Below are 13545 nucleotides of genomic sequence, written 5' to 3'. Positions count from 1 at the left end.
ATTTGAACTATTTGGCTTCAGCACAATTTGTTCGTCGAAGGGCTGGAGAGTGGTACAATAATGAGTGTCTGCAGGCAACAGTGAAGCAAGGTGGAGGTTCCTTGAACGTTTGGGGCTGCATTTCTGCAAATGGTTGGAGATTTGGTCAGGATTAATGGTGTTCTCAAATGCTAAGTATCAGGCAGATACTTATCCATCATGCAATACCATCAGGGAGGCGTATGATTGGCCCCAAATTTATTCTGCAGCAGGACAACGACCCCAAGCATACAGCCAAAGTCATTAAGAACTATCTTCAGCATAAAGAAGAACAAGAAGTACTGGAAGTGATGGCATGGCCCTGACAGAGCCCTGATCTCAACATCATCAAGTGTGTCTGGGATTACATGAAGAGACAGAAGGATGTGAGAAAGCCTACATCCACAGAAAATCTGTGGTTAGTTCTCCAAGATGTTTGGAACAACCTACCAGCCGAGTTCCTTCAGAAACTGTGTGCAAGTGTACCTAGAAGAATTGCTGCTGTTTTGAAGGCAAAGGGTGGTCACACCAAATATTGATTTGATTTAGATTTTTCTTTTGTTCACTCACTTTACATTTTGAAAATTGACAAAAATAAATAATCATTATTTATATTTCTGAAAGCATTCTTTGTTTGCAACATTTTTTCACACCTACCTACAACTTTTGCACAGTACTGTATGTGTAAACGTAGTCCTTGGGTCAGTCACTCTCTCTCAACCTTAAAAATGTAGCAATAGTAAAACCTTGTCAAGAAAACTGCAAAGACTAGTCCAGGCAATCACATTGACTCGAAGGCACAAAAAACTCTCCATTAAATTCTCCAGGCTTTATTTCTAGATAAAGTTACACGTGGTTAGTTTTAAAATACATAGATTGGGGTCCACCCTTCTTCTATTACTGAAATCTTGTAAGGAATTTCTTGAGACGCTGCACAGAAACTTGATGTAGTGTGGTTGGCAAGCATTTAATTTGAACTGAGCTGTTTGCTTGCTATTTTTTATTTTATTGCTTTGGCCAGAAGAACAGACATTAGCTTAGGAGGAGGAGAAAAGTTAGACATAGGTAAGTCTGGGGCCTAGATCTTGCATCTCTTGGTTGCCTTGGCAACTCCAATTAATTTCGGTATGATTTACTTCCATGGCCTGCTTGGGGGCTAGATAGAAATGAAAGTGTTTCTTCCAAGACTTTCCCAAAGCTTCAGAAGAAATAAGAGTTTCCTCTTTTTTCCTTGCACTAAATCAGCAAAGGCCATAGAATTAACCATGTACTACACTGTTGGATGAGCAGTATAAAATGGTAATCCTAGGCTTCTTTATAGCTTGTCACAGTGAAAATTGCACTTGAAACCAATTTTAATTCCACTGCCAATTAGTTTAGAAAAAAGACATGATTACTCAAAATTAACAATTGTAAAAGGTTGTCAGTATAACAACTTCTTTTCATGAAAAAGTACATGTTTTTGCTTTGAAAGGTATTTTTCAGGTATATGATCTGAGAGATTGAATGAAGATACACAGGTGTTAAGATTCTACTTAAGAAGCTGATGCAGTATGACTTTATATCCTGGCCCCATCCTATCATCCTGCTTTCTTATATCTAACAATAACAACAATTCTTTCCTAAATCACCTTTAAAAACAGTAATATCAATTTAGCTCTACAGCTTTTCACATTTTAAATATAGCTAGAGACATGATATCTCAGCAGACCTATGTTTATACACTAAAATAATCCATCCATTAAAACTATTACACGGATAATCACTTCCTTAAAATCATGTCAACACTCACCTATAATAATAAAACAAGATTTCTTTCAAAAGACTCTTAGGTAAATGGTTTCAGTGCTACTTTCTGTATCATGCGGGTCAATTTAATTCCGCTCTACACTTGCTATACAACTAAACAATTGCTTTTCACACACTAGAGAGCAGAGAAAATGCAGTTTGAAATATCCATCTAGAGGTGGCCTTGAACACTATCTTTAATAAAAAGCTTGACACCTGAAATGCCATCTCTTTATTCATCCCCTATCAAACAGTCACAATTTCATGAAATTAATGTATTAATCAATGGCAATAATCATAAAATGGCTTCAGATCTTTAAAGCGCATAAATGGCTTCAGATCTTTAAAGTGTCAAGAATAGTGTTGAATACATCCACTTTTGTTGTATGCACACATGTGGAGGTATAAGTAGTTGGTTGAGTAACTAGGGGACCTAGAAACTAACTCTCTAGTTCCTGAGCAGGGAGAGTGAATATATATTGCAAACATGGAGGTAGAAGCTAAATCAGTTGAAGGAAAGCTGAAGTGAGAGAGAAATTAAAACCAGCATGCTTTACTTATCAAAGAGGCAGACAGTAGGGCTACCCAGTGCTACATACTGAAAGGAAAAAAAGTTGCTTCAGAGAGATCCCAGAGTGTTCTGCATGTGCAACACATCTTCCATTACCAAGATAGGATCATCAAGATCAACTGCTGCTTGTCCAGTTAAGTGAAAACATTTTTACCTTGTCACTCCATACATTTCTTACACTTTATCCAGTTCATCACCTCATCCCTCTCTGCCAACAACAACCCGCTTGAAGCCAAAGGATGTTCATCTGTATTTCCACTGAACCTAGGTCTTCAGCCTGAACTTTGCTACAGTATAAACAAGTGAAATTATTTTGGCCTGGAATGATATAAATCTGACTATGAATAGTCAGATTCCACATTTTAAATCCATATCAAATCTAACAAAATGAAATTCAATGGTGAAAAAAGTAAGTACCTTGCTCAATAGTAGTAATCGTGAGAGGGATCTTGGAATCCTAGTGGACAACCGTTTAAATATGAGCCAGCAATGTGCAGCAGCTGCCAAAAAAGCCAACACAGTTCTAGGCCACATAAACAGAGGGATAGAATCAAGATCACGTGAAGTGTTAATACCACTTTATAATGCCTTGGTAAGGCCACACTTGGAATACTGCATTCAGGTTTGGTCGCCACGATATAGAAAAGATGTGGAGACTCTAGAAAGAGTGCAGAGAAGAGCAACAAAGATGATTAGGGGACTGGAGACGAAAACATGAAGAACGGTTGCAGGAACTGGGTATGTCTAGTTTAATGAAAAGAAGGACTAGGGGAGACATGATAGCAGTGTTCCAATATCTCAGGGGTTGCCACAAAGAAGAGGGAATCAAAGTATTCTCCAAGGCACCTGAGGGTAGAACAAAAAGCTATGGATGGAAACTAATGAAGGAGGGAAGCAACTTACAACTGAGGAGAAATTTCCTGATAGAACAATTAATGGAACAACTTGCCTCCAGAAGTTGTGAATGTTCCAACACTGGAAGTTTTTAAGAAGATGTTGGATAACCATTTGTCTGAAATGGTATAGGGTTTCCTGTCTAGGCAGGGGGTTGGACTAGAAGACCTCCAAGGTCCCTTCCAACTCTTCTATTCTATTCTATTCTGGTTCTCCTCCTTCCTCTCCGGTCGGACGCAGTGGTTCTCCTCCTTCCTCTCCGGTCGGACGCAATGTGTGTTGGCGGGGGAGCAGAGGTCGACCCTGAGGCCGCTCACGTGCGGAGTGCCACAGGGGTCGGTCCTCTCACCTCTCCTGTTCAACACATACATGAAACCGCTGGGCGAGATCATTCGAGGATTCGGGGTTGAGTGCCATCTGTATGCAGATGACACTCAGCTATATATCTCTACCCCGAACCACCCCAACGAAGCCGTCGAGGTGATGTCCCGGTGTCTGGAAGCCGTGCGGGTCTGGATGGGTGACAACAGACTCAAGCTCAACCCTTCCAAGACGGAGTGGCTGTGGCTACCAGCGCCCCGCTTTAGCCAATGTGTTCCATCTCTGGCCATCGGGGGGGGAACAACTGCCCCCGGTGGATAGGGCACGCAATTTGGGCGTCCTACTAGATTCCCGGCTGTCGCTAGATGATCATGTGACAGCCCTGGCTAGGGGGGCGTTCCACCAGGTTCACCTGGTGTGCCAATTGCGCCCCCTACTAGAGCGGGACGCCCTTCGCACAGTCACTCATGCCCTGGTAACTTCCCGTCTTGATTATTACAATGCTCTCTACATGGGGCTCCCCTTGAGATGCACCCGAAGGCTCCAGCTGGTTCAGAATGCAGCCGCGCGGGTTATTATGGGGAGTACTAGGTACTCCCATGTAACACCTTTCCTGCGTGAGCTGCACTGGCTGCCTGTGGCTTCTCGGGTGCGTTTCAAGGTGCTGATTGTCATCTTTAAAGCGCTCCATGGCTCGGGACCTAGTTACCTGCGGGATCGCATTCTACCCCACACATCCCTGCGACCAATCCGCTCTCACAGAGAGGGACTCCTCCGGGTACCTTCCGCTAAGCAGTGCGGGCAGGTGGTGCCTAGGAATAGGGCCTTCTCTGTGATGGGCCCAACCCTCTGGAACGACCTCCCCCCCCCGATATTAGAACCACCTTGGACCTCCGCTCCTTCCGCAAGAAACTCAAGACCCACCTGTTTCGACTAGCCGGCCTGGCCTAATTGTAACTGTAATTGTACTTACAGGGAACACCCACTACTGACCTTCCTGGATAGCTTTTTAAATTTTAAATTTTGGGGTTTTAAATTGGTTTTAGAATTGTTTTTAATTATTTAATTAGTTTGGGTTGTATATACAGACGGTATGTTTGCGTTGTTTTGTCTGATGTTTTATGTTATGTTTTGTTGTTTTATACACGAACGGTCTGTACACCGCCCCGAGTCCCTACGGGGAGAGGGGGCGGTCTATAAATTTAATAAACCTTAAACCTTAAACCTATTCTTGCAGTATGAATTCTAATAAGTTCAGAATATTCTGGTAAGGATTTGTACTTTTTTATCTTCTTTGTAGTTTTTTTCATTGAAAATCTGTAAATAGATGTTCCCTATCTAGTTCTAATATCTGCAGTGGCTTGGCTTGCAAATAGTTTTCATCTATATTGAGTGTATCAATTTATTGACCATTCTTTTAAAAAAGCTAAAAATTATATCCACATTGCCAGTTCCAACTTAGTAAAGTAGAAATATTGAACTAACAGTAAAGTGGACAGTCACACTTTTGGGCTTTCTCAATTTTGGCAGCTTGAAGATGTGTGGACTTCAACTCCCAGAATTCTGGGAATTAAAGTTGACATATCTTCAAGTTGCCATGATTGAGAAATACTGCTTTAAGGTTATGTTGAATGTCAGTCTTAGACCTCAGTCATGCTGGTGGCATCACAGCTTGTCTGGATTCAGAGACTAAGCAGGGCCAAGCCTTGTTATTTGGATGGGATTTTTTAAGGCTGCAGGCTAGACTGGGAAGCAACAAAAATATTCAAGAAGAAAGCCATAGCAATTCAGTCACACATTGCTTTCAATAAAAATGCATGGACTTGATCATGATATCAATGAAAGTTGAGCTTGATTCAAGAGAGATTTGACTATTGTTTACCATTTAGAATGATATGTTTAATGGAGAATGCAACTTAAAATTTCTCAAAGTCTGTAGAGATTCTCAGTCACTCAGTCATGGTTGTCCCAAAGGTGATTTTTTCAGGAGGCAACTGGACTTTCTTGTTTTTTCTTTGAAGACATTTTGCTTCTCATCCATGAAGCTTCTTCAGCTTCTTCAGCAACAAGAAAGTTGATCTAGCATGAAGACATACCACTTAATATTTGTTAAATACATCAAATAATGTTCTTATCCTCAGCCTATTTTTGGTCCAAGTTTTTATAATTTTGTCTCTTTTTTTGTCTTTTTACCATGGTCTTAATCTTTTGGATAGCAATCTGAATTTGAAAGACTTCTAAAATGAAACTGAGGAACCTTTGGGCCATAATTTTGCCACACCTAATATATAACTCGTCTTCAGAATAAAACTCATCTCTAAAAAGATTGCTAAAAGTACTAGAGTTTTTAAAAACATCGCCAACAAAGAGGATATTATACAGATAGTATTAATTACAGCACCAACTGTACAATAATCTTAACCAGGAGAAAAACGTAATAAGTCAGTTAGCAAAGAACAATACATACAGTAGTTGATATCTATTCATCATTTCTCATTATTAGATAATCTGAGATGCAAATCTCTTCATTGTTAATCAACTTTGAACATCTCACCAAAGCAATCAGAAAGCCTCCTGATGAGAATTCTCTAGTCTCAAAATCTTTATTAATTTATAGTAAGAATTGGACTCAGTCATGAACAGACTTGGATAATGAATTCAAAAGTTTTACCATCAATATTTATCTCACGGAAATATTCATTTTTAAAAGAACTTAGTAAACAAATAGGACATGTCTTGCATACCTTCATTTGTATTATTGAATACAAACATCCACATACAGTATCATAAAGATATATCACTTCAGGTACACACACACACACACAATATATATGTGTGTGTGTGTGTGTGTGTGTTGTGATTGTACTGATAAATAAAGGGAGACTAGGATAGATCTATTTCGAGCTAATTAGCTCTCATCAGCTAGCCATACCCTTACTGGGATTAAAACCCGGGCTGTATATATCTTAGGCAGGAGTCTTAACCACTAAGCCACGGGTTCTCTTCCTTATCAGTTGAGCCAGGGAAATAGGTATGTATTTGTGTTACAACCCCTGGTATGACTAAATATGGGAGGAAGGTCACTACTCCCTCTTTCTGTCCTTCGGCTTATCACAGAAGACCATGCAGGCAGAAAACCATATTTTTATTTTTACTGTTGCCTTTTTATATTTGTGTTGTAATTGTACTGATAAATAAATAAAGGGAGACTAGGATAGATCTATTTCGAGCTAATTAGCTCTCATCAGCTAGCCATACCCTTACTGGGATTAGAACCCGGGCTGTATGTATCTTAGGCAGGAGTCTTAACCACTAAACCACTTAACCACTAACCATTTAGTCATACCAGGGGTTGTAACACAAATACATATATATACATACATACATACATACATACATACATACATACATACATACATACATACATACATACATATATATATATATATATATATATATATAATTTATTTATTTAAACTTATTAGTCGCCCCCTCTCCCCACAGGGACTCGGGGCGACGTACACAAGCAACAGTCAGCACAGTGTCATACAGAGGAGGTAAAAAATAAATAAATAATTACAATACTGAAAAAGGTTAAAACCCCAATAACATTAATAGTTTAAAAACTAAAATTGACAATTAAAAATGACCTAGGGGTGGAAAAGTTGTCGAATTATGCCAGGCCGGCTAGCCGAAACAGGTGGGTCTTCAGTTTACTGTGGAAAGAGCGGAGATCGGTTGTTGTTCTAATGTCTGGGGGGAGGTCGTTCCAAAGGGTAGGGCCCGCCACAGAGAAGGACCTACTCCTGGGCACCGCCCTCTGACAATCTCTAGAGGACGGCACCCGGAGGAGACCCTCTCTGTGTGAGCAAATGGGTCGCAGGGATGTATGGGGCAGGACACGATCCCGCAGGTAACTAGGCCCTATGCCATGGAGCGCTTTGAAGATGGTAACTAACACCTTGAAGCGCACCCGGTAGGCCACAGGAAGCCAGTGCAGCTCGCGCAGGAGCGGTGTTATATGGGAGAACCTTGATCTCCCCATAATTACCCGCGCAGCTGCATTCTGGACCAACTGCAGTCTCCGGGTGCACCTCAAGGGGAGCCCCATGTAGAGGGCATTACAGTAGTCCAGGCGAGACGTCACCAGCGCGTGAGTGACTGTGTGCAGGGCCTCCCGGTCCAAAAGGGGTCGCAATTGGCGCACCAGGCGAACCTGGTGGAACGTCCCCCTCGCCACGGCTGCCACATGATCTTCCATAGCCAGCCGGGCATCAAGGAGGACGCCCAAATTGTGTGCCCGTTCCACCGGGGCTAATTGTTCATCCCCGATGGCCAGCGATGGAATGTGCTGGTTGTACCGGGGTGCCGGAAGCCACAGCCACTCTGTCTTGGAGGGGTTGAGCTTGAGCCTGTTGTCACCCATCCAGACCCGCACGGCTTCCAGACAACGGGACATCACTTCAACAGCCTCGTTGGGGTGGGTTGGGGTGGAAATATACAGCTGAGTGTCATCAGCGTACAGATGATATCTCACCCCAAAACCACGGATGATCTCGCCCAGCGGTTTCATATTTGTGTTGAACAGGAGAGGCGAGAGGATCGACCCCTGTGGGACCCCACAAGTGAGGGGCCTCGGGGTCGACCTCTGCTCCCCTGTCAACACACATTGCGTCCGGCCAGAGAGGTAGGAGCGGAACCACCGTAATACGGTGCCCCCGATCCCCAACCCCTCCAGACGGCGCAATAGGATACCATGGTCGATGGTATCGAAAGCCGCCGAGAGGTCTAATAGGACAAGGATGGAGGAACAACCCCCATCCTTTGCCCTCCAGAGATCATCCACCAACGCGACCAAGGCCGTCTCCGTGCTGTGACCGGGTCGGAAGCCGGACTGGCGCGGGTCTAGATAATCATCTTCCTCCAGGAAGAGGAAGCCAGTACCAACCAGGTGGGGCACGGGTCCAATAAACATGTGGTGGCTCGCAGTCACCCTCGCAACCTGTCCAAATCTTCGGTGACAACAGGGTCAAACTCCTCCCAGCGTGGAATCTCAAGACTAGCCTCGGACGCCCCCTCTGGAGCACTGGAGTGGGTCCACCCCCTCCGGATCTGATCAATTTTATCCTGCAGGTATTCCACAAACTCCTCTGCCCTGCCCTGCAATGGGGGGTCCCGTTGTCCCTGCGACAGCAGGGAGCGGGTCACCCGAAACAGGGCGGCAGGGCGGTTCTCTGCGGACGCTATAAGGGTGGCACAATATTGACGTTTGGCCACCCTTATTGCCACAAGGTAGGTCCTTAAGTAGGCTCTTACCTGTGTTCGATCGGATTCGGAGCGGGAGGATCTCCACTTGTTCTCTAGGCGTCTCCTGTGGCGTTTCATCGCCCTTAGCTCCCCGTTAAACCAGGGAGCCCGAGTCGATCGTTGCCATCGGAGAGGCCGCAAAGGCGCAACCCGGTCCAAGGCTCCGGCGGCCGCACTGTTCCACGCGGCCACCAGGTCCTCTGCCCGGGAGCGGGACAGGTCTGCAGGAGGTGGCCCAAGCTCCGCCTGGAACCTATCTGGTTCCATCAGACGCCTGGGGCGGAACCATCTGGGAACCATATAAGGCTTAAGCCCACAGCTTGAAGATGGCAGGTGAGATCCTGCCAAAACGTTGCAAAGACAATCTCAACCTTACACAGGAAAAGACCCGAATACAACAAAACCAGCATACCTACACCCGTGAAAATCTACGAAAACAAATATATATAATATATATAATATATATAATATAAAGACCCGAATACAACAAAACCAGCATATATATATATATATATGTGTGTGTGTGTGTGTGTGTGTGTGTGTGTGTGTTGTATTTGTGCTGATATTTGGTCATACCAGGGGTTGTAACACACACACACACACACACACACACACATATATAAATATAAATATAAATATAAATATAAAAGGAACTGTGGATATTTGTAAAATGTATATGTGTACCAATCTCACAAACATCTGACTTTAGGAAGCATACACAAAATATTCAAAATATATTAAAACAATATTTTCTTTTTTATACACACATTATTCAAAAATATAATCTATTGTAAAAAACTCTAAATGATCACAAACTTTCTTATATGTACATTATTGTTATAAAATATCACCTGATTGATCACAAGTTCTAAGATGATTTCTGGTTGTACAAATGAGCCTCTGGTCCTAATCTGGAAAGCTAATAAGAGAATTCTCATGAGCACCAGAAACCATATTTTGGAACATTTTAATCTAATATATTGTGTACATATCAGATTGGCCACTTGATGTTGTTTCAGACATGGTGTTGAAGAAGTAAAATCCAAACATTTTATTAGTCATTGTCATATGCTTTAAATTTCTAACTACATACTGGTAACTGTTTTGGGATTCATCACAGATTTGATAACTTTAAAACTCCAGTAAAAACATTCAATCACATAATTCCCCCACTTGCAGACTGAAATCATACTACTTCTAGAAAGATATTTTAATGTGCGATATTTGCTTGAGCTTATGAGAATTTCCACAGCTGGCACAATTTTTGTGTTTTGTGTGATCAGGTGCAATAGAGCTTTTATATTGACTTCCCAGCACTGTGTTTCCCAAAAGCTGCAATTAAAACCCAGTTAGGGAAGAATAGTAAAAAAGTAATTGGAGAGGCAAGAATTCTGCTTTAGATGATAAATAGGTTACCAAACAAACAATTTCCACCCTTTCACTACTCTATTATAAAAGAAAAGAGAAGGAAATCCAGTATTATATTAAAAAATACTTTGTGTAATTCAGGGAAATAAAAAGAAAGTGACTGTGAATGATTCTCTGGCTATTACTAGACTGTTGAGGGAGATAGGTAAGTGCTTTGAATGCACATTTTTGTATGAAAAAGTGGGATATAAATATTTCAACTCATGCTTCATTTAACGAAATATTATGGGAAAAGGCAAGGTATATTTCTTGCCTAGAAGTTTACAGTTGTTTATTTAAAAGAACATAGATGAACAGAGCAGCAATAGTTATTTTATGCCCAGAGTCTTATGGTTTTCCTAATCACAAAAGTTATTATATAAATAATTTGTAAGCTTTCACTTATTGATACATTTATATTATTCATTAAAACTGTATTCCATTTTATTTCTGAAGCCCGGTACTAAAGACATTTGGAAGATCTGAATTTTAATCTCAGAAGTTCCTGTAGCAGTTTGCATGAACTTGACCTGCTCTTATGAACATCGGGACAATGATGCCAGTAATTTTGTTATTTATGTTAAACTCTTTATGTTGTTTTTTTTAGTTTAGAATAGTGTTTACTGTTTCATGTGTTACCTAATACAGTAGGTTTCAAATATTAATATTAATTTACAGTTTATTTCTTAAATTCATATAGCCGCTCATCTGTCACTGCAAACTTATTTCTTATTGTAACAAGATTTTTTTTTTGGTGTCAACAATTTAGTGGAGTATTTCTAGTTTCATTTATAATGCATATTTATTGTATTTTACTGAAATACAAAAAGTCATTGACTTACAACCACAATAAGGAGCAGAAAATTCACTGTTAAGTAGTGCAATCCTTAAATGAGGCATCATGTGGCCAAACCTACATTTTTGACTTTATCACAGTCATTTCATGCCACCAAACAAGACAGACACAGAGTTCAATGGATAATAAGTACTGCAGAAAAATCAATTTCTACCAACCTGCCTTCCATTGAGGACCTGTATACTGCATGAGTCAAAAAGAGGGCTGTGAAAATATCTACAGACCCCTCATATCCTGGACATAAATTTTTTCAACTTCTAACCTCAAAATGACGTTATATAGAGCATTGCACACCAGAACAACTAGACACAAGGAGAGTTTTTCCCTCGCATGCCATCACTTTGTCAAACAACTAATTCCCACAACACTGTCAAATTATTTACTAAGACTGTATTACTATTCTTCTTCTCATTTTTCCTATTACCTATCTCCTACTTATAACTATAACCTTGTTGATTGTATCTTTATGATTTATATTGTTTTATTTAGTTTCCTAGTATGATTTTGATTGCTTATTTAGTATCTTATGACTATCATTAAATGTTGTATCTTATGATTCTTGATGAATGTATTTTTTATGTACACTGAGAGCGTATGGACTGAAGACAAATTCCTTATGTGTCCAATCAGACCTGGCCAATAAAGAATTCTATTCTATAGAGTAATTCTATTAATCACCATGATAGTTAAGTGAGACATCACATAACTGCAACTTGCAGTCTTCTCTGCCAGCTTCCACATTGAATTTGCTTGTTAAAGTCTAGCTGGGAAGGTTGCAAATGATAATTACATGACTATGGGGACACTGTGATGGTTGTAAGTTGGAGGACCAATCATAAGACACTTTTTTCGTGTTTCATACAGTCCCAAAAGAAGTAAATTGAGGATTGTATAACATTTTAGAACAATTGAATTGCACAAAATACTGGGACAAATATTTAAGAGAACCGATTAATACTTTTTAAAGTGAGAAATCATACAGAATCACTTTTGAATTAGATAAATGTCAAATATTCAATTCTTGGGCAAAGTAATAGAGAAAGTCTTATCATTTAAATGCGGCTGGATGAAACTGATCTTCTGGACCCAGCCCAATCTGGATTTGCTTCAAGATACAAATTGAGATTGCTTTCGTTGCTGACCTATACCGGAAGCTCTGTGGTAGTATAAATGATAGTTCTCTTTTGGACTCGCAGCAATTTTTAAAGTCATTAATTATGGTATATACCATATGTTTCTGGATTCTCTGGCTGAATTGGCCCTTGGGAGAACTGATGTTCAGTGGTTCTAATCATTCATCTCAGAAAGTGTCCAAATGGTGATGTTGGAGGATTACTTCTTTATACTGTACTTAGAACTCTTATCTATAGTATCATTTAAGGTTCTATCTTATTTCCTATGGCATTCAACATCTACATCAAATTTCTATGGAAAGTTTTCTGTAGTTTTAAAATTGAGTGCTTCTTATCTTCTAATTCCAAAGAACAGTATATCTTGACCATTTTTTTCATATTGATAAAACTTGATGGGGAAGAATAAGTTGCACCTAAATCCCAACAAAATAGAAATATATTAGTAAGGAAAAAGCTGTACTCTAGAATTGTGAAGTTTGTTGTAGATGTGTTTGGATCTCCCCAAAGGAACATGCCATTTGGGAGTGTTGGCTGTCTTTGGAGTTACAAGTGGCAGCTGTGGTGAGGAGCAACTTTGCATAATTGCAGCTAGAACATCAACTGAGTGTCCCCCCCCCCCGCCCGCGAACCTTATCCATGCCTTGGTTAGAGCCTGCCGTGACTATTGCCCAATGTAAGGTCATCCCTCACACGATGTCTGGAAACTGCAGACAACATGCAACTGCAGCTGCAAAGCGATGGAACTGTGCAAGATACAAGAGTTTATCTTATCCCTATACTGAAATATCTGCAGTGGCTACTACCGGACCAGTAGTTGCCTTCCTGGCACAAATCAACATATAGACATTGAGTTTTAAAGGCCCTCACTACTTGACTATTTGTGAATAAATGTCTCCTATGGACTTTAGGAGAGGATCTTTAGAAGATATCCTTGTATCCAGGGCTTATCTGATGCATAGGAAACCCTCTTCTATAATGCTTCCAAACTCTGCTGCCTAGAAAAACTATTGGGACTCCCTCTCAATATTCAGGAAAATACTAAAACACTTTTTGCTAATGATATGATTAATGTTAATTTTAAATAGTTTAATTTTAAATTCTATTGTATTTGTGTTTATATTTACATTTTATATTTTTATCAGTGTAAGCTGTCTCCATTGTTTATGAACGTGAACTTTTGCTTAATAAACTATGATAGAAAATATTAAAGTAACAACAATTTTTTAAAATATTTTATGAATTTTTCACAG

At 40.4% G+C, this 13545-nt stretch overlaps 1 long non-coding RNA gene across 2 annotated transcripts in view; it reads left to right on the top strand.

Moving 5' to 3' along the window:
• LOC309390770 overlaps positions 1-13320 on the top strand; it is a 100192-nt gene extending 86872 nt beyond the window's left edge. The window contains exon 6 of one of the 2 annotated variants that reach the window (XR_014175176.1): positions 10763-13320. This is a non-coding gene — a long non-coding RNA (uncharacterized lncRNA). Of the gene's footprint in view, positions 1-2566; positions 2899-10762 lie in introns of those variants that run through there. The other variant, XR_014175177.1, reaches the window with a different exon arrangement.
• Positions 13321-13545: the final 225 nt, after the last annotated feature.

This window comes from Natrix helvetica (genome assembly GCF_964273705.1).
Source record: "Natrix helvetica genome assembly, chromosome: 4".
Classification (NCBI taxonomy): domain Eukaryota; kingdom Metazoa; phylum Chordata; class Lepidosauria; order Squamata; family Natricidae; genus Natrix; species Natrix helvetica.
The sequence above is the reverse complement of the archived record's forward strand: the minus strand, read 5'-3'. Positions and strand labels throughout refer to the sequence as shown.